Here is a 22,486-nt window from a genome sequence, read left to right as displayed (position 1 = left end):
GGAGGAAGGACTTTGGGAGGAAAGGTCAGAAGTATGGTTTTGGACATGTTGAGCTTGAGATGCCTGTCAGCCAACCAGATGGATGTGTCAAGCAGGCAGTTGGCTGTGAGTGAGTCTGGAATGGACAGGAGAGGTCTGGGTTGGAGAGGTAAAGTTGACAGTTGTCAGAGAACATATGGTGTTTAAAGTCATGAGATTGGATGGGATCCCCTAGGGAGTGAGTGTAAACAAGAGGAGGAGAGGGCTGAGCCCTGATCACTCCTGTGTTTAGAGGTCAGGAAAATGTGGAAGAACCAGAACAGGGGACTGAGAAGGCGTGTGTGTGTGTGTGTGTGTGTGTGTGTGTGTGTGAGAGAGAGAGAGAGAGAGAGAGAGAGAGAGAGAGAGAGAGCATGCCTGTCTGTATGTCCTGTAACTCTGGGTTTGTGTGGCAGAGGGAAGCCTAATGGACGCTGAATATGCAGGAGGCAAAGTTCCAGGCTTGCAGCATGAACTCCTGAGACGAGCCCATAAGCTGGGTTTGTTGATCCCTCCAAGAAGTCCTGTAACTTGAGAAACTAAGATGGCGGCATAGATAAACACCGGGAAATAGTCGCCTCCCACAGCAATTGAAAATTATCCCAAAGGACGGAGCAAACATCGTCCAGAAAAACAGGAAGGCTGGCTGAGTGTAATTTCTACAACTAGAAGGAAAGAAAAGCACGCTGAGAGCCAGAGGAGCTGCGGAGGCTGAGTGCAGAGGTACGGCAGCGGCTCGCGCGCACGGAAAGGGGGTGGCACCTGAGGACGCGGCTGTCTTTTTGAATCACAAGCTCCCGACTGCTCTGATCTCCGGTTCTGGGAAGTCTCTGGGGACTCAGGACTCATACGGGGAGAGGCTGCTCTGTCAGGCAGCAGCGGGCAAACTTGAGGGTGGATTTCCCTCAGAGGTGCTTGCAGCCCTTACCGGGACACTGAGACGGGCGACTCCGGGCGCGGAGAATGAGCCATTGCTTCTTTCTCCGCCCTTTTGACTCCCTGAGACCCCGCCCCACCCAGGCTGCAGCAGAGGCTTTTGCATGTGAATGTACCTAACTATAGCCCAGCCAAGCAGACCCGGAACTTCCAAGAGAAGGCCCAAAGCCCCACAGCGGCTTGCATTGCTTCACAGCTGAGCCTCTTCATGGCCCCGGCTGTGAGGCCTCAGGCAGGGGCTGAATTAGCACCTCCTTAGATCCAGGAGCCACTGTACCCAGTGGTCAGAGGAGGACCATTCTCCCACTTCAGACACAGCTGCTTCCCACAGCCAATTGGCCTGGAGGTCAATTCCTCCCAGTGATCCTACATCAACCAAGGCACCAAGAGTGCACCAAGAGTGTCCACCCCAGGTAACTGGGGAGGCTGAGCCACTGGGCCCTACAGGACACCTGGCGCGCAGGGCCACTCTATCAACACAGGGAAGCAGCCAAAATGCGGAGACAAAGAAACAGGTCACAATTGGCAGAAACGGAGGAGGACAGACGACTGGATATAGAGTTCAAGGCCACGTTTATAAGGTTTGTCAAGAATTTTATGGAAACCGCCGATAAATTTAATGAATCCCTCAAGGAGTATAGTGAGACCATGGAGGACATGAAAAAGGACCAACTAGAAATTAAGCATACACTGACTGAAATAAAGAATAATTTACAGAGATCCAACAGCAGACAAGAGGATCCCAAGAATCAAGTCAAAGATTTGAAATACAAAGAAACAAAAAATACCCAACCGAAAAAGAAAAAAGAAAAGAGATTCAAAAAATATGAAGATAGTGTAAGGAACCTCTGGGACAACTTCAAGCGTACCAACATCAGAATTATAGGGGTACCAGAAGGAGAGAGAGGGCAAGATATTGAAAACCTTTTTGAAGAAATAATGACAGAAAACTTCCCCCACCTGGTGAAAGAAATGGACCTACAAGTCCAGGAAGCACAGAGAACCCCAAACAAAAGGAATCCAAAGAGGACCACACCAAGACACATCATAATTAAAATGCCAAGAGCAAAAGATAAAGAGAGAATCTTAAAAGCAGCAAGAGAAAGACAGTCAGTTACCTACAAGGGAGTACCCATCCGACTGTCAGCTGATTTCTCAACAGAAACCATGCAGGCCAGAAGAGAGTGGCAAGAAATATTCAAAGAGATGAATAGCAAGAACCTGCAACCAAGATTACTTTATCCAGCAAAGCTATCATTCAGAATTGAAGGTCAGATAAAGAGCTTCACGGATAAGAAAAAGCTGAAGGAGTTCATCACCACCAAACCAGCATTATATGAAATGCTGAAAGGTATTCTTTAAGAAGAGGAAGAAGAAAAAGGAACTCTTACCATTTGCCACAGCATGGATGGAACTGGAGAGCGGATAAATACCACAAGATCTCACTTATTTGTGGAATATAATGAACAACATAAACTGATGAACAAGGACTGATCCAGAGACGGAGAGGCTTTGATTGGACTGTCGGGCCTTGGAGGGAAGGTAGGGGAGGGTGGGGGCAAGGGGGAAGGATCAACCAAAGGACTTATATGCAAGCATATAGGCCTAACCAATGGACACGGACAACGGGGGGGTGAGGGTATGAGCGGGGGGGGGGGGGGGTAGAGGGTACACATATGTAATATCTTAATCAATAAAAAAATTAAAAAAAAAAGAAGTCCTGTAACTTGAGTTCAGTGTAGCCCCCACAAACATCCCATTGGACCTGAGTCCAGTAGCCTCCCCTGGACATCTTCACAGTCAGAGAGACATTTCCCAAGAAGGCCCTCTGCCTGAATTCATGATTCCCTGGGGGAGCCTTTGCAGCCTGAATTTAGTGCATGTCTCAAAAAGGTCCCACAGCTCAGTCCAGACACTTCACTAGGACATCCTCAGAGCCTGGGTTCTGAGCATTTCTTAAGGGTTCCTGCAGCCTAAGTTCAAAGCATTTCAGAAAAAGCCCCTTGCAGCCTGAATCCCTCTATGTCCTCTACCTCAGGAACTCCCTTTGCCCTGTCTGGTCTCAAAAGTCACTGTACCCCCAACACCCATTGCTCCAGGCTCTAAATTAGCAAGACCCAAGCTCATTAAAACAGCCGAAGCCAGGAATCTTTCCTTCAGTGGAGAGAGCAAGCTGGTCTCTCTCCCTGGTGCTTACCCTGACAAAGGTGGGATGGCCACAGGCAGACTCAGGATGATGGGATATTGGGATCCCAGGCAAGGATGGGGATGACTCTCCCTGGAAGCTCTCTCCCCTCCCTTCTTTTTCCCAGCTCTGCAGACTGTTGGGAGCAATCTGAATGGACTCCAGTTGGAGGCGGCCAAGATGGCCCTCACCCAGGCCAGCAGGGAGCCAGCAGATGGAGGTTTCTGTTAGAGAACTCATCAACACCACCCCTCAGGAAGAAAGCTTTGGAGTGGGTGGGCCACGGGCTCTGGCCCTCTGCTACAGGGATCAGGGAACCATTTAAAAAACTATTCTTTGACCCCCGCCCCACCCCCCCCAAGCCAGGCAATGTTTCCTGATGGTAATAGGGACTCTCTAAAGCAGTGGTTCTCAACCTTCCTAATGCCGCGACCCTTTAATACAGTTCCTCATGTTGTGGTGACCCCTGATTTCATTGTTATAAGTTGAACATAATTAAAGCATAGTGATTAATCACAAAAACAATATGTAATTATATATGTGTTTTCTGATGGTCTTAGGTGACCCCTGTGAAAGGGTCATTCGACCCCCAACAGGTTGAGAACCGCTGCTCTAAAGGATTTTAAGCAGATGAGGACAAGATCATATTTGGGTTTTTGAAAAAATCTGCTGGCTGGTTATCTGAGGAATAATTTTTCTAATGGGATATTAGAAGCAGAGAGACAAGTGAGGAGGTTGTTGCACTTGTCTAGGCAAGAAATGGGGGGGGGGCGGATTACACTAGGGTAGCAACAAGCTATTGGAGGAAGCAGAAGTATATGAGAGAATGTTTTAGGATGCAGAATGGACAGGTCTTGGGGATGGTTTGAGCATGTAGGGAGAGGGTAAGCATTCATTCAGCAAATGCTTAGTGAGCATCTCCCATAGCCAGACACAGTTCACGGTGCTTGGACTATAGGCTAAAGAAAAAAATATCTGACATGGTAATGTTCACATTCCAGGAATGACTCCCAGGTTTCTGCCTCTGGTGCCTGGGTGGATGATGGATGTTACTGAGATGGAAACAGGGGAGAGGAGTGAGTTTGGAGTTGGGGAGACACTGAGTTCCATATGAGGCATGGTTCATTTGAGGCACCTGTGGGATGAGCAGAGAGGGTGGCCTGACAGGAGTTGAGGCTGGAGCTCAGATGAGAGGTCTGGCCTGGCATGCGATGTAAATTTGGCCGTGGTTGCACATGGATGGTTCTAAATCCAAGGGAGACTGGGAGGCTGTCCAGGACAAGCAAGAACAGTGGAAAGAGGGCTTGAGACTGAACTTGGCATTGAAGAGAAAGGCAGTAGAGGAGTGATCACAGTAGGAAGAACTACGAGAGTGTGATGCCAATGGAGCCATGGGAAAAGCCAGCACAACTGCCAAGGGAGGCATCCATTGAATTTGGTCACAGAGGCCTCTTACTGGCTTTGGTGGGAGAGGGGAGTAGTATCAGAGAAGTGATGGGACAACATCTCAGTGGGTTGAGTATTAACAAGAAATGAGGAGGCTGAGAAAGCTGAGTGTCAGTCTTTCACAAAGTTTGGCCAGGAGGAGCAGACGGATGACCTATTCCTGTCCTCGAGGGACAGCAGGTGATAGGGCACAAATGAGAGCACAAGTAACTGTGGTTCAAAGTCAAGTAGGGACGGCAAGCGAGGAGGCTTAAGGGACGGAAGCATACTCTGCAGTGTCCCCCGCTCCTTTAGGCATCAAGAAGCCCACCTTCTTTGGCTACTCTAGACTGTTTACCTCTGAGGAACCTCTCTGCCCTTAAAGACGGCAACACGACATGCTGGGAAACACTCAGATTTTAGGATTGGCAGCTTCAGATTTGAAATTCTACCTGGCTGCTTCGAAGTTGAGTAACTAGGGATAAATGTGTTCACTTCTCAGCCTCCGTTTTCTCATCTGTAAAAAATGTCTTTGCAGGGATTAAATGAAACGGCATTGTGATGTCATTAATGCCATTGAACTGTACACTTAAAAATGGTTAAAATGGCAAATTTTATATTGTACATATTTTGCCATAATTGTAAAAAATTAATAATGTCATATACAAAAAAGCACTGAACTGTACAGCTTAAAAGGTGTATTGTATGGTATGGGAGTTATATCTCAATAGAGCTGCTTAAAATACTTACTAGAAATATTGAGTTATTGCCTGTGAAACATTGCTTAGAAATTATGCCAACTTACTGCCAAAGTTCATTTTTACTTGTTGGCATATACTAATCTCTATGCACACAGTTTGCCAGTTAATTGTCACCGTAAGTGTAATTAAAGGGCGAAGGCCTCCAGGCAGTTTCAAGAAGAGGGTCAAAGAGCACCTTCTTAGGTTCCTTGGGTCCCAGGTCTTGCCTGTTTGCAGAGGTTGTCAGACTCCATCTGCAAGCTCACTTGGGGCAACCACGCTCTGGAGAATCCAAGCCCCAGCTCTCAGACATTTGAGAAACTGGTTGGTAAACAGGGAGGCCAGTTGATTCATTTACCAGTGGGGACACACCACGAATCCTGGGGCAGGGCCCTCCCCTCGCTGGGCACCTGGCAAGCAGAGAGCAGAACACAAGGTGCTCAATGTTCTTCAGCAACCTCCTCCTGACAGTAACCACAGCCGCTTTCCACTGGCCTGGTTGAATGTATTATGGAATGGAAGCCAATGGCTCAGAACAACTAGAGATTGAAACATAATAAAAAAATTAAAATTGGTAAATAAAAAATGATGAATGAGAAATATTTGATGCTTTCCTCTAATTTGGGCTCTGCTAAGGCCAAATGTGTGTGTGTGTGTGTGTGTGTGTGTGTGTGTGTGTGTAGCAGAGATATGCACTTAGTTTTTTAAAATTATTCATTTATTGATTTTAGTGAGAGAGGGGAAGGTAAAGAGGAAAAAAACCCCATCATTTGTTGGCCCCACTTATTTAAGCATTTATTGGTTGATACTTGTATGTGCCCTGACCGGGGATCAAACCTGCAACTTTGGCGTAGCAGGATGTCACTAATCAGCTGAAGTCTTTTTTACTTTTCCTGCCTTAAGTTCAGACTCTATTTCTAACTGGTAGAATTTTCTCCTTCTCACTCCCTTGGACTTTCTTCAACAGGACAAGTCACCCCTGTTCGAGTCCTAGTTATTTGTGCTCCATTTTTTATTCCCTTTCTTTTCTTAAGATTTTTTAAAATTGATTTTAGAGAGGAAGGGAGAAGGAGGGAGAGAGAGATAAAAACTTCAGTGATGAGAGAGAATCATCGATAGGCTACCTCCTGCATGCCCCCCCCCCCCCCCCGGGGACTGAGCCCACAACCCAGGCATTTCCCTGACCTGTAATTGAACTGTGCCCGGACTGGGAATTGAACTGCGACTTCCTGGTTCATAGATCGATGCTCAATCACTGAGCCAAGCCAGCTGAGCTTTTTTTTGCTCTTCTTATTCAGAAATGGAGTGGCATTCCCATGGGTCCTGGCATGTAATAGGTGACCATAACCTTTAGGTGTTGGGCTAAGACCAAGTCCTTGTTTAGCTGTTTTTCACTGATATGTGTTGAAAGAATAAATATACACATGAAAAAACTGACCCTGAACAATATCATTCTGTGTCCCACTCACCAAACTATAATTCCCCCCAGTGTTTTCTGCTTCAAAATTGTAGGGGGCAGGGCATGGGGACTCTGAGTGGGAAGCTAAGGAGGTGGGGGGGGGGCGGCAATCTGATACAATTAGAAGTTCAAGGTCCTAAGTTGGAATCCTGGTTCTGTCACCTACTCTGTGGCCTTGGGCAAGTCACTTAACCTCACAGAGTCATGTTCTCCTCGTTTGTGAAAAGGGAATGACAATCCTTGTCTCGTGATGGTTGTGAGGAGTAAATGGAATGATGGGTGCTGCACAGTTGCCAGCATGCAGGAGACATTAGATGAACACTGATGGATAAACAAATGGATGAAGGACCTAGAAAAAGTACAGGACATAGAATCTATTTAAAGAAGTGCATTTTGCTGTAACCGGTTTGGCTCAGTGGATAGAGCGTCGGCCTGCGGACTGAAAGGTCCCAGGTTCGATTCCGGTCAAGGGCATGTACCTTGGTTGTGGGCACATCCCCAGTAGGAGATGTGTAGGAGGCGGCTGGTCGATGTTTCTCTCTCATCGATGTTTCGGACTCTCTATCCCTCTCCCTTCCTCTCTGTAAAAAATCAATAAAATATATTTAAAAAAAATAAAGAAGTGCATTTTAAATATTTGTTCATGCCATGCCTCTTATCTTTGGGGGCTATAAATGGCATTGAGCAATAAACGAGGCATGTCAATGAACAATTATGACTCGCAGTGGAAATCTCAAGCCTTTAAAACCTACCATCCAATTACTAGATCCAGCATCAAAGACACACCAAAGACTTTTAAAAACAATTCCCGTAGGATATGACATAGCGTAGGATATGACAAAGTTGCTATGTAAGGGGATTGCACCTTTGATTGCTAATAAGATTCTAAATAATCCCAAAGGAACATTTTTCTAATATATAACATCAAGTGAGAATCCTATATCTTATATCTGGGTTGGGGTCAATCAAGACATCAGGGCTTAAATGATTTATGTGATCTTGGCCCTAAAGATTGTAGGCAAATTCCAAAAGCCACAGCCTCTGAGCTCCTCCACTAAGGGGTTAGAATTCTACCCAGACCCCTCCATCCTTCCCTCTGAGACCTTGGAGCTCCTTACCGTTGCTGGTGCCCACCCTCCTCCTCCTCCTCCTCCTCCTCCTCCTCCTCCTCCTCCTCCTCCTCCTCCTCCTCCACCAAAAGGGAGCTCCCCCACTCTTCTGCACCCCACTGGAAGCAGGTCTGGTGTTAGCCAGCCTTCCATCCTCTCAGCCTGAGGTGCTGTCCAGATGCTGAGATGGGAGCCTCTGCTGCCTCTTGAAATACCACAGGAGCTGTCCAGCCTCGGAGTCAGGCAGAGCCTCAGGGATCAGGCAACGCCTGCAGAGCCCAGGACCCAGAGCCTCTGAAACAAGCTAGCATAGCCACGAGGGTCCTGAGAGCCCACATCCATGTACAAAGGAGGAGAAGGGGGCCCCGAGTGGGTTGACTCAGGTATGTTGTAGCCCAGCAGCAGAGACAGAAGCAGGTTTTCCACCTCTGAATCCAGTGCTTTTGCCATATTGCCACACTGGGCTTCCACCCTCACACTATACAATATTATATGCTCACAGACCAGTGTCTACTGGGCACACGCCTGTCGTTGACAGTGAAACTCATTTATTCAGTCTTTTATGACTTGGTTTTCTCATGATCTCATTTAACTTTTGACACGACACTGCGATTAGCTATGGTGACACTGTCATTGCCCTCATTTTCCAGATGCAGAAACCAAGGCACAGAGACATGCTTAGGGGACTGGAGCCAATAGCAAGAGGAATGAGTCAGGGAAGGCTGCCAAGAAGAGGAGACATCTGAGCTGGGCTGGGAAGAAGAGGCTCACTAGGAGTGTGAGGGAAAGGGAAGAACACTGTAAGAGGCACAAAGGCCTGGATTTATGGGGGCAACGAATGGGGGACAGACCGAGACAGCAACAGAGAACAGCACGGCAGGAGCGTGAGGGTGAGGTCCAAGTAGTGGGCAAGGTAGGGGCTGGGGACTGCCTTACACAGCCACCCCCAAAGACTCCCTCTGAGGGAAGATATCCAATAGTCCTGACACAGTGGACCGTCTGAACCTCAACCCTAAATAGCAGGAAGCAGAATTTTCCTGAAGTCTTCCTTGGGGGAGTTCCTGAGGGGGTGTGGCTTATCCCTTTCCCCTAAGTAAGAATGACATCAACCCTCTTGGGGTTGTAGCCCTATGTCTTCTGTGATAAAGGATCAAGGGTCTGGCTGCTAAAGCACAAAACTTCAGCCCCCCACCTTGGGGCACACACCTGCCTTCTTGGATGTATGGCTGGGGGAGTGGGAGGAAGGATGGTTGGTGGAAGGCCTGGGGCAGAGGCCATGCTGCTGCGCTGAACTTGCCTCCAGATGGGGCAGGACAAGGGGATGAAGGCAATTTGTGTTCACTGAGTATTTACTTGGCACTTGACTTCATTTCAAACCCTTTCAATAGGCTGCTTTCGTTCTCAAAACAACCTTCATTTTGCAATTGAGGAAACCAAGGCTCAGAGAGCAGGGAACTTGCCCAGGGTGTTCACTCTGAGGCCATGCTTCCCGCAGGCTGCTCCCTCTGCGGAATCTAGGGCAGACCTAGAGGTCAGGGGACTCCACTAAAGGGAGGCTTTGGCTCAAGGCCCCATCAGCCTCCCCATTTTTCTCACACAGCCATTTATCTAATGAACCTTTGCTCATCTAACCCTGTCTGGGTGTCTGCTTCTCAGGAGATCTGAGCTAGCACAACTGCACAGCCACACAGCTGGTGCCTGGCTGGCTGGGCCTGGCCCCAGGCCCACCCATGCTCCCTCCCCTGCATCATGTGCCACCTGCCATGACACACTTACAAGCGTCCAGGACAAACATTGAACTGGCTGCCTGCTTTTCCTTAAACATGTCCATGACAGAGCTCCTTAGCCCTCCTCCCTTCTGCAATGCACTCGCTTCCTTCTAGAGGGGCTGGCTCTGCCATCGATCGCAGAGAACTCGGTGTGCCGCCTGCCTGCTGCTTCTCACTGTTCCCCGGGACTCCAGCGGAGGAGAAAGCCTGTGCGGGTTTATTTTTCCCTCAGAATGAATCTTCGAGCCTGTTTTGCACCTGCCTCTCAGTTTCAGTTCTTGTTTCTCCTAAGGTCTAAAAATTCCCTCTACAATGACAATGTCCAAAGGCTCCTGAGCTTTGCACAGCCTTTGTAACCCCAAAATAAACAAAATCTAAAGTAATCCTACAGATGGTGTAGACGCCCCTACAGAAGAGAAAGGACAAGTTTCCTGAAAAGAGAACTCATCACTGATGTTTCTATCTCTCTCTCCCTCTTCCTTCCTCTCTGAAATCAATAAAAAAGTATAAAAACAAACAAACAAATAAACAAACAAACAAATAAATAAAATGATATCCATCCCAGCTGGCATGGCTCAGTGGTTGAACATCAATCCTTATAAACAGACCCTTTCCACAAACTGAATCAAGTTTTATATTCAAGGGGTGGAAGGACTCCTTATCTAAAGGAATCCTGACTATGGATTGTCCCCTTTGACCCAGTCCCAGCCTACAGAGTGGGTGCTGGGTAAATATTGTTAGTGTGAAAAGAAATGATGATACTTAATGAAGTTATTTTATAAATTCAGATATTCTCATGACTTATTTCTGGAAAGTAGACTCTATTGTTAGCTGTCAGAATAGTAAAAGAATAATATGCCATTCTTCCTGCTTCCAGAAATATAGTAAGAGACCATTAATTAATTAAGCCCTCAAATCTAATTAATTCTAAATAGTCTTGGCTGCTGTCTCAAGGCTATAGGCAGAGGAAATGACCATGATTATTTTTAAAGACTTCTGTGTTAGGAGGTGGGAGGATACCTGGAATTAGAAATACACTGTATTTGGATATCCTGACATCTACCTTTATGGGCTTTATGCCCTTATCTACTGAAAGATTCACAAATACATTTTTGTAGGGCTGCCTATTCTGACATTAGATGACATCAGCTCTTGATCACCCAGGCAAGTGAGTATAGACTGCCTAGGGATTCAGCAGGGGCCTAGAAGAAACAGGGGTCATGAAGAAGCTGGGTGTTACAGGAAGGCTGATAAACCAGAAAGGAGAGGATGCAGGCCCAAAGAATAAATGCCCAGACTTATATCCTGGGATTCCGAAATACATACACCCCAAGCCCAGCCATGTTGCCTCAGTCCCTGTCTTTCTTTTGCAAGTCCTACCTATCCTTTAAAGCCCAGCTCAAGGTTCACTTCCAGGAAGCCTTCGGTGGCTACCCTATCCCACACTGATCTCTAGGCCCATCACTAGATTCTCACAGAGCTTAGAGGCTGTTTCTGTACAACGTTGCACTTATTGTATTAAGTCCTGCCTTTTATAGCTACATCCATGTAACACTTGCCTCCACAACTCAATGACGAGTTCTTAAAGAGCAATAGTTGGGACCTTTGTGTTCTCTTCAATTCCAGGCACACAGTAAATAAATACTTGTTGGCATGGATACATACTAAGCATCCAATGAATGACTGCTAAAATGGCATCCATGCTCTAGCTGGTTGGGCTCAGTGGACAGAGCGTTGGCCTGCAGACTGAAGGGTCCCGAGTTCGATTCCTGATCAAGGGCACATGCCCAGGTTGCGGGCTCGATCCCCAGTAGAGAGCGTGCAGGAGGCAGCCCACCAATGATCCTTTCTCATCATTGATGTTTTTATCCATCTCTCCCTCTTCCTTCCTCTCTGAAATCAATAAAAATATATAAAAACAAACAAATAAATAAAATGGTATCCACCCCAGCTGGCATGGCTCAGTGGTTGAACATCAGTCCTTTGAATTGATGGAGGTCGAGGTTTGATTCCTGGTCAGGGCTCAATCCCCAGTAGGGGGGTGTGCAGTACTCAGCTGATCAATGATTCTCTCTCATCATTGATGTCTCTCTCTCTCTCTCTCTCTCTCTCTCTCTCTCTCTCTCTCTCCCCCTTCCTCTCTGAAATCAATAAAAATATATTTTAAAAAAATAAAATGACATCCAATAAATGCTCAATGAATGCCTATTGGTTTGGTTTACAGAAGGTGTTCAATAAATGTCTGCTAGTTTGGTATACAATAGAAGTTCAATAGTGGTCAGCTTGATCGAATAGGGTTTTCTGGGTCTCCTCCTTGTTGAGGACAAGCTAAGCTGACTAGAATACTTTCCAGCCAATTGGAAACTGGGTTGGGTTCTGAAAGACAACTAGGATAGGAGAGCTCCCCATGGCAGGCCAAAGTGGGGAGTGAGCTGGTGGAAAATCTAAGCCAAGTTACAAATGTCAAGTCCCAAGAGACACCTTCCAATAACTTCCAATAACACCTTCTCAGGGAAGCCTTTCCTGACCTTACCATCCAAAGTAGCTATTCCCTGCCCTATCACTCTCTGGTGAACTACCCTATTTTATTTACTTCTTAGCATTTACATTACTTGGTATTATTAACATCACTAGGATTTCCTCCCACACTCAGTACCACCCCACCTCCCTACTAGAATATAAACCCTAGAGAGATTTCCTTGTTTGATACTGGCGTCATGGCTAGAAGAATGCCAGCACATAGTAGGTGCTCAATAAATAGACATTGAATGAATGTCTGAATGAATTGAGAGAACAAAAACAAACAAACAAAATAAAGGAAATCAACAGGAAGAGGATTGAGATGGATCTGGATGGGAATTAACAAAGGTCTAGCCTTTGGCTATAATTGCTCATGAGCCCAGGTTGGTGTTTTCCACCTTCCTTTGTGGGACTACAGGTGCTATAAATGTTAGTGTTTGGTTATTTTAAAGGAACAGAGAGAATGGAGGAAGAGAAAGTCAGCCTATTCCTTTAATGTTTGTTCTATCTTCTAACAAGATCATTAAGTGGCTCCTCTGTCTTATTCTTGGAGAGTGTTATAAGATTCTAGTTAGGTACTATGAATGCATATGTTGGATAAGACAACGTACACTATGCTTGTTTTTTTATAAAAGTAATAAGTAATAAATTTGCATTAATATTCAGCATAAATTCACTCCCCTCCATTCCTGCAGTAGGTGGCATATACTTCCCTGCCCCACTGATGTTGGGCTTGGCCATGTGACTTGCTTTAGCCAATGAAATGTTATTGAAACAATGTAAGCAGAGACTTTATATGTGCTTACACAGTTTAACTTGTGTCTTGGGCTCTGGTGATCTGGAAGGAGAAGCAAACCCTAGATAGCTGATGTCCCTTCAGCCAAAATGCCAAAATGAAGACACATGGAACAGACTGAGCCTGACCTTCAGTGAGGAACCAGGCCTAGTCGACCTGCAGCCTGAGATAGAGCACGCCCAACCTAGATTAGTCAAATTGCAGTTGACCTGCAGACACATAACATGAGCATAAACCCTTGTGTTATAAGCCATTCAGTTTTTGGGCTAGCCTGTTATGAAGCATTATTATACTGATATATATAACATAAATGCTCACTGTAAAAAACATTAGAAAACAGATAAGCAGAAAGGAAACATATGGCATCAGTGATTCCACCACCAAGAATAAGCACTATTAGCATTGTGATATACAGCCCTCAGCTATTTTTTTTATATTTTACAGTAACGGGGGCCTACTATTCACATTTTTTTGTAACCTGTGTTTTCAAACCAATATATCATGAGCATCCTTCTAAGGCCATAGCATTTCAGTATTGCCTCATTGTCCTCCCACCAACCTTCCAAGGCAGGCTCCAAGAGGCAACCTGATTGGCCCAAAGTCACACCTCTGGGAATCAGCAGAGCCCTATGGGACTCCAAGTTCAATACTCTTTCCACCAGGCAGGTTCTCTCTTGGGGCCTCATTAGCATTTTTGGCACCTGGCAAGGTCGGCTCCTTCCCCAACAAGAACAAAATGAAACCTTTATCTTATCTGGAAGGCGAACACAAGTGTTTGGTTCCCCTGACTCACATGATCCCAAGGGCTGCGACAAAGCCTTGCTGCCAACCTCCCATCGCAGGCCTCCTGGGGGATTGTCATTTCCTCCCTGGGGTAGAGGGAGACAAGGGCAGGTGGTCGGGAAGTGCTTTTTGATGAAGCCCTCAGCAGGCCAACTGGTTTCCAATTTCATCTGGGGGAGAAACAAAGCTCTCGGGTGTTCTTGTCAGCAGGAATGGAGCAGAGGGTAGCTCCAATTCCTGTAGAAGAGCCAGCCCAGGAGCTGTTGGCACAAACCTGAGAAGCCCAGGGAGACAGGCTGCATTCCAGACTCCAACAGCTTCCGCTAGAAAATCAGGAAAGATGGAGAAAGGAACATAGAAGGACCAGATCAGAAGCCACAGTCAAACCTAAGCCAAGGGCCAGGACTCGGAGATGGAAAGTCTGTTTTCTCTCAAATAGTCATGGAACCTACTATTTGTGCGAATGATGAAGTAATGAGTGGGAAAGGGCTGTGGACCTGCAGGGGGTGTCACCCTCAGAATCCTGGGGGGCCATGAGTGTCCTTTGGACAAGCAGAGGACAGAGAGCGTGCTGACCTTTACTCTCTAATGGGCTGTAGGGGGAAAGGAGCCTGAATTTGGGGAGCTTCAGATGGAGAAAGGTAGGCCCCACAGAATCCCTCAAAGTTTACAGACAGTGGGCCCCAGTCACAGCTCCTCCCATGATCAGGATTTTCTCTAGAGAAACTCCTATATTTGTAGTTTCCTTTGCAAGTTGATTTTCTAGCCCCAGCTCGTGAAAGGGTAGGAAGGAAGGAGGGAGGGAGGGAGGGAGGGAGGGAGGGACGGATCGAGGGAGGGAGGGAGGGAGGGAGGGAGGGAGGGAGGGAGGGAGGGAAGAAAATCCACTGGGTGGACTGGAGGCAATGCAGGTGGAGGGAGGGAGTGTCTGAGGCCACCAGATGGGGCCACTCTGGAGCCAACCTCTGGGGAACCAGAATCCTTGGCAAGAACCCAACCATGGTGGGGAAACCCCAGGCCCAGTGGCTCTGATAACAATGCCAGCAGGCCTCTGGGTGGGTGAGGGGCATGGATAGGCTTGTTTAGTGGAAGGGATTTCTTCCTGCCTCTTTCTTTCAAGTCAGGCCTCTTTAAAGAATGAGTAAGAGATGGGAAATGTGCCGACAGGGGAGATGCGGGGAAAGAGCTCTGGAGTCAGAGAAAACTGAATTTCAGTTTCGATTGTGTGACTTTGGGCAATTTACGGGGCCTCTCCAGGCCTCAGTGTCCTCATCTATAAAACCGAGAAAACACTTTTTACAAAACGTATAAATTTTCTCACAGTGTCTGACACATTCTAGGTCACAAGTATTGCCAAGTTTGCTCAGAGACTTAATGGCAGGGCCAGGACTAGAACCCAGGTCTCTGAACTCCATGCCCTGGCCCTGCTTCTCTGATCTCCTTGGTAGCAGGGAGCAGGCAGTGCCCTAACCTCTGGCAGTTGAAGGTTGAGTGCACAGGGAACTGCCAGGCTCACCCTCCCTCCCTCCCTCAGGATTTAAGTGGCCAAGGATGTCTCTCTGAGACCTGAGGACAGCAGGTTCCTTCTTTGTCTGGGCCAGAAGCAGCTCTCCGCAGGCAGAGACAGGCTCCCTGAGCTCAGCACTCCTGCCAGGTCCCAGGAAAGCTGTGCCAACGGAAGCCTGGCCTAGTGGCCGCTCCCAGAACACCTGCTCCAGGGACCCAGATCTCAACATGTGTGCAGGGAAGAGAGGGACTCCTCAGAGAGCTGCCCCTGAGGGGCCATGGGTCCTCACAGCACACCTGGGGCTCCCAAGCCTCATATTGGCTAAGATAAAAAAGTTCTTAAATTCTCAGGGTGGGCATAAATGTGCAGAAATGACATACAATCACTCCTGAATGGGAGTTTAAACTGGAAAAAAACATTATGAGAGCAATTTGGCAATTTATTGCACAATTCTTTCTTTGCTTTGACTCAGAAATTCTATTGAGGAACTTATCCTAGGGAGTAATTGAAAAAGAAATCCAAGATGCCTAAGAATATTCACAGCAGTGCCACTTGTAATGATGAAAAAGTGGAAGCACATTAAATGTTGAATAGAGTATGATAAATATCGTTGTACTTCCAAACAATGTAGTATTTTACCTGCATCAAAAGTTATCAGCAAAGCGTATTTGTTGACATGGGAAAACTTGTATATAACAGAACAAAAAAAGAGAAAACATTTTGACAGTATGAATTCTTTTTTGTAGAAAATGTACATGTGTATCTACATTAAAAAAATAAAGAACATAGTCTAAACTGTTACTAGTGGTTAGATATGAGTAGACTTATAATAAGAACTTGGAGGAATTTTATATGTTTACTAGAGGCCTGGTGCATGAAATTCATGCTCTCAGGGGGATCCCTCAGCCCAGCCTGTACCCTCTCGCAGTCCGGGAGCCATCAGTCGGACATCCTTAGAGCTGCCACAGAGGTGGAAGAGGCTCCCCCCACCGCCGCTGTGCTTGCCAGTTGTGAGCCTGGCTTCTGGCTGAGTGGTGCTCCCGCTATGGGAGCCCACTGACCACCAGGGGACAACTCCTGCATTGAGTGTATGTCCCCTGGTGGTCAGTGTGCGCCATAGCAACCTGTCGTTTTGCCATTCGGTCGATTTGTATATTAGCCTTTTATTATATAAGTTTTTTCTGTTTTATAAATTTTTATTGAGTATTCTGACTTTTGTAATGAGAAAAAAACTTCCAAATAAAAAAATAATAATTTTAGCCCTGGCTGGGTAGCTCACATTTGGTAAGAGTGTTGCCCTGATACACACAGGTTTTGGATTCAATCCCCCAACAGGGCACATACAAGAATCAACCAATTAATGCATAAATAAGTAGAACAACAAATCTCTCTCAAATCAGTAACATAAAAATAAAAAAATAATAAAAGAATAATTTTAAGAAAAGCCTTCTCTCCAGCCTCTTATGCCCATACCATTTGGGTTGAATTATCACGTGTTACTCAACAGTGGTCAGACTCCTGGGCTGGAAACTAGGGTTCGGGTCTTATTTGTCGTCAATCCAAGACTTGTAAAGGTCTTTTCATCCCTGAGGGTCTTCAGAACCCAGGCTCTTAGAGATGTGGCAAGACCTTGAGAGCTGGAAAAGACAAGCCTCCAGGACAGTGATGGCGAACCTTTTGAGCTCGGCGTGTCAGCATTTTGAAAAACCCTAACTTAACTCTGGTGCCGTGTCACATAAAAAAAAAATTTTTGATATTTGCAACCATAGTGAAACAAAGACTTATATTTTTGATATTTATTTTATATATTTAAATGCCATTTAACAAAGAAAAATCAACCAAAAAAATGAGTTCGCGTGTCACCTCTGACACGCGTGTCATAGGTTCGCCATCACCGCTCTAGGAAGAACAGGCACTAGCCCCACTGTACACTCTGAATGCAAACAAGGCCCATGGCTGCAACCTGTTGGTGGGTGAGGGCTGGTCTCTGACTCATCAGCATCTCATAAGTCCCACTGAGCCCAAACATTCTTTAACTGTATCTGTGCATGGTAATCCAGGGTCCATTTGTATGGGATTTAAAAAATTACGTCATTATTATCACTAATCTCTATCCAATATCTAGCTTTTACTTTAATTTTGAATGCAGATAATAAGCCTTAGCAGCCTTAGCAGTATCTGTAACTTTGTCACTAGCAGAAATCATTGATATTTTCTTATCACATTTTAATTCCTTGAAAGTATCTCAAAATATGATTTATACTCATCATCACTTCAAAATTCTAGCAGTTATGCCTTAGCAGGTTTGGCTCAGTGGATAGAGTGTCGGCCTGCAGACTGAAGGGTCCTGGGTTCGATTCTGGCCAAGGGCACATGCCTGGTTGCGGGCTTGATTCCCAGTGTGGGGTGTGTGGGAGGCAGCCAATTGATGATTCTCTCTCATCATTGATGTTTCTATCTCCCGCTCCCTTCTTCTCTAAAATCAATAAAAATATATTTTAAAAAAATTCTAGCAGTTATTATGCCCAGTGCTAGATTTTGCTATTGAGAGTGTCAATGAGGAGACACATTGATTATATTATACATTCATTTTTTTAAAATATATTTTTATAACCATGTCTCAATATAATTGATTTCTTTTATAATCCTCTATATTTTAGTGTTCACATTTAAAAATAATGTTCTGAGAAGGTGCTATAAGCTTTACTAGACAATTAAAGGAGGCCATGCCCTCAGAAAGGTTAAGAGCCCGGGCTCTGATAAGCCCAGGGCTTTGTGACAGAGGGAAGAGAGACTTTTCCAGTCTGACTGATTATTCCTGCTCCCTCTCCCCTCACTGGCTCACAAGGGCAGCCTGGGCTTCTAATGCTTCCCATAGAACACTGTGATTCACCTTGAACCCCTATTACATACTTTCCCAATAGCCAAGACTGAAATTGAGTATCTCAGGTGATTGCATTCTCAGCAAGCAAAGTCGCCAATAATGATGTAACCCAAGACACTGCAAATGCAGGTCAGGTTCCAGGTTTCAAATTCAGAGTTTTTACAAATAATAAGCCCCGACTGTTATATCTGTAGTGCAGGTTATAGTTTCAAAGGCATGTTTTCATTTAAGCCTCATTCCTGTGAGGATCCAGCCCCATTGTACAGATGAAGAAAGGAAAGTCCAAAGAGGTCAAGTAACCCACCTGATTCTTGTTTAGTAACTAACAGAGCGGGACTTGAACCTGAACTTCCTGACTCCACACCCAGTTAGCTTTCAGCTGCTTTGCTCCTGTCCCATCCCACCCTTGACTTGGGATTTGAGACTATAGCAAATTTAAGCCCTGGCTTTCTCTTGGCCTTTTCAATGTTGGAGTTCTGCCTCTGCTTTAAATTCAAAGAACATTCTACAGTGGTCTTCATCTGTATAGGAAATTCCATCTGTAGAGCCAAATACCTGCTATTTTCCCCAGCCAGCTTCTCTTCTCTCTGCTTTCCCTTGGGGAACTGCTTCTTTCGGGTTCCATGGGTCCTGCAGTAACTGTCCATCTCAGTGCCACAAGGCCAAGGATGGCTGTCTGGCCCAAGCTTGGCCAATCAGATGCTCTCTCCTGAGAATCTTGTGCAGAGGGACCCACTGATGGGAGGCTGGTGCCTATTCCAATTCCAGCATCCTAAATGACTGAATTCCTGACCCGTTCCTGGTTCCTGGTTCTCGAGGCTGGTTTCTGGACCCAATTAGCTTCCGTTGCTTTCAACCAAAGAACTATCTGCTTTACCATCCAAACAGATGGGAGAACAGAGGAGAGGGAAGGAAGAAAGGAAGCCTGCTTTTAGTGTAGGCCTACTATGTGCAGGCCTTGGGCTAAGTACCTTTGCTATATTCTTTCATTTTATTCTGATGATGGCCCTTTAAGGTGGGTGTTATTAGGCCCATTTCAATGGAGGAGGAAACTGAAACAGGAGCCGTCACTTGCCTAGCATCACACATTGAGTTGGTGAAAAAACCAAGATCAGACCCAAGTTTGTCTCTTTGCAAAGTCCGTGCTCTCTCCAATGTCTAAGGCACTTTGCTGTGACACATTGCTCGTTTCTCAATTGACAAAGGAGAAGCATTAAAGTGCATTCTATCTTTTTCTCTCAAAATCAGACGACCACACTCAGATCCGGCTCTGGGTACAACCGTGAGGCAGAAGCGTCCCGGAAGGCCTTTCTGTGCTGTTTGTTCCCTCTCAGCTCCCTTCCAGCTCTGGGCACGTCCTGGAGACACTTCCTTCTCCCCTCCCCCACAGAAGATCGCTCTGGGGAAAGTGCCTTTCTGAACTGACCCCCTGTGACTGAGAAGACAAAATGTTTGTCTGTTTAGGAAAGTATCAAAGAGCAGAATTTCTAACTCTGCGATTGGGGGTGGTAGCTGGGCAGGGGCTGTTTAGAGGATGGGTGTCCTTCTGACATCGGACTGCATAGACTTCCTCAAGGCAAGAGGCCCAGGCCTGCAGAGTGAATCATGAGGTGTGAGACCTGACCCTGGTGAGGACAGGGCAGGGTGTGGCTGAGGGAGCAGGCCTTGCACACCATCCAGGGGCAGCCATGGAGCTGGAATTCTGGGGGTCTTGCTCCAGCTTCTCTGCCCCGTTGGATAAGTTACTCCCCTCTGGTACTACTACTTACCCTTTTGGGGGGTCCCTGAGAGTGAAGAAAGGGCAGCAGGTGCCAGAGCCCCTAGGCCTCCAGAAGGCAGCCCTCCACTCGGGGAATGTCCCACCAAGGCCAGGAGGGCCATAGGACAGTCATGACCCTCCACTGAGCACAGGTCACAGGTCAGGCTCGCTCAGCACTTCCTGGCACTTTCTGTGGGTCCCCAGAGGCAGACAGACTTCCAGTGTCAGAGTCAGCAGCACTAGGATTGTGAGAGACAACTCTGGGTGGAGAACAGGGCTGTTGTCAGAGATGGACGGGGTTTGGCTTTGTTTCCCTTCATTTGTTCTTAAAGAAAACAACGTGGAATAATCTAACTTTGAAAAAACAAATCCAGTTTGCCAGCTGTAGACCAGACCGTCCAAGTGTGAAACCTAGAAAAAACCTTGAGGCTATCATTCTAAAGATGGAGAAACTGAGGCCCACAGAGGTGACAGGACTGGACAGACTTGCTGGGCCAGCACTTAAACTCCCCGCTCACACCGTAATTTCCAGCCCCAGAAGGGAGGGGCTGTCATCTCAAGGGTGTCAGATTTCAGATCCCAAGGGCCCTGCACTGCTCCTGCTGTCTCCTCTTCCTCACCCCTGACCACATTCCCCATTCAGAACAAGTCACCCTGGCATTGACCAGAAAATACATTTATTGTCTCCTGGCATTAGGATTGCCAATTTTTTCTCTTTTAAAAAAAAGACTCCTTACTTTTAGAATCAAAACAAAAATCTTTATTTAAAAGGAAATAAAGACTCACTCCTGTGAAGCACCCACAGAGTCTTGTTTGCAGCTCATGGGTGCTTCATGTGGTTTGGACGGTGGATTGCATAGTTGAGACTCTCTAGTCTATGAGACCGCAAGTGCCTCGAGGGCCAGAAATGAGTCCTTGTTGGCATTGAGTTTTCCCAGTGTTTGCTCACAGCCAGTGCCCAATAAATGTTAAATTAAAATGGGAAAAGGGAACGAAGGCTACTAGGCTGCTATTTTGCTCTTGGTGGAAATGGGCAGCAGTGGCAAGATCCCATGCAATGCTACAGGAGAAAATTATTTCAGGGTCAAATAAAATTGCTCAGCTCCCAGATGGCAGACCAAAGGAAAGTGGTTGAACTTGCTGATTCATACTAGGGTGTTAATGACATGCTCAACTGCTTAGTGTGAGCTTAAATTAATAAGAGCAATTTGAGGAAGCAATTTAGCAATATCTAGGAAGCTGAAGATGTTCACACCCTTGGGCCTACGAATTCCACTTCTGAGTATACACCTTAGAGAAGCTGTCTCACACGGCACAGTGAGACAAGAACCGGAACGTACAGTGTGGCAACTTCGTAGTAATAAAAATGTCCACCAACAGGAGAAGGGCGGAACTGTGGTCAAGTTCAGATATGGAATACTACATAGCAACTGAAATCAATGAACTAGAGCCACATGTATCCATAGGCATTAACCCAAAAACATAAGGTTGAATTTAAAAAAATGGCAGGAGGAAATACACAATATGATAGCACATAAAGAAATTTAGAGAGAACTGCAGGAGACAATCTTTCTAGACAGGACAGTTGAGGAGGAGGGAGCGAGCGGCGGGGGGGCTGGCCTGGCGTGCACTCCGCACCTCGGGAACATTACTGCGTGTGGAACGGCTGTTCTGGGAAGACTATTGCCTAGAAGAAAAGATGTTCGGTTTTCACAAGCCAGAGATGTACCGAAGTCTAGGAGGCTGCTGTATTTGCAGAGCTAAGTCCTCCAGTTCTCGATTCACGGACAGTAAACGCTATGAGAAGGATTTCCAGAGCTGTTTTGGGTTGCATGAGACACGTTCAGGAGACATCTGTAATGCCTGTGTCCTGCTTGTGAAAAGATGGAAGAAATTGCCAGCAGGATCCAAAAAAAAACTGGAGTCACGTGGTAGATGCAAGGGCAGGACCCAGCCTGAAGACTACACTGAAACCAAAGAAAGTGAAAACTTTATCTGGAAACAGGATAAAAAGCAACCAGATCAGCAAACTACAGAAGAAATTCACACGTCATAATTCTGACGCTCACAGCACCACCTCAAGTGCCTCCCAGCTCAGTCTGCTTGTGACAGTAACCAGTCAGATGAGGGCTCAGATACAGAGGTGGCTTTGGGCTCCAGCAGAACGCCAGTTTTTTTTTTTCCTTTTTAGATCTCACGTACTGGAAAAGACAGAAAATATGTTGTGGGATTATCTATAAAGGCCGCTTTGGGGAAGTCCTCATTGACACGCACCTCTTCAAGCCTTGCTGCAGCAACAAGAAGGCAGCTGCCGAGAAGCCGGAGCCCGGCCCAGAGCCTCTGCCCGTCTCCACCCAGGAGTGGTGACTGAGGTGTATGTAGAAGGGGAACAGGAAATGATTGAAATTTTAGAAAAAAACACCACCCAAAACACAGCAATAAAACGACCTTCCTGTTTTTCACTTGGATGCCTGCTATTCTGCCAAAAGACAATTTCTAGAATAGTTCCGAACGGGTTATTTTTTCCTCCACTTCCACGAGTTCCACCAGCTCTGAAGCCAGTGTCTAGCTTACTAAAAGGAAAAACAGACGTGTA

General features: G+C 46.3%; 1 pseudogene across 1 annotated transcript; it reads left to right on the top strand.

Moving 5' to 3' along the window:
• The first annotated feature begins 21,589 nt into the window (after positions 1 to 21,589).
• On the top strand, positions 21,590 to 22,257 carry LOC308516251 (SIN3-HDAC complex-associated factor-like; annotated as a pseudogene). Its single transcript has one exon. The product of its transcript is annotated as an SIN3-HDAC complex-associated factor-like (transcript).
• The last annotated feature ends 229 nt before the right edge of the window (positions 22,258 to 22,486 follow it).

Source organism: Myotis nattereri (genome assembly GCF_964212035.1).
Source record: "Myotis nattereri genome assembly, chromosome: 1".
In the NCBI taxonomy this organism is placed as follows: Eukaryota; Metazoa; Chordata; class Mammalia; order Chiroptera; family Vespertilionidae; genus Myotis; species Myotis nattereri.
Note: the sequence above shows the minus strand (reverse complement) of the source record. Positions and strands in the feature narration are given on the sequence as shown.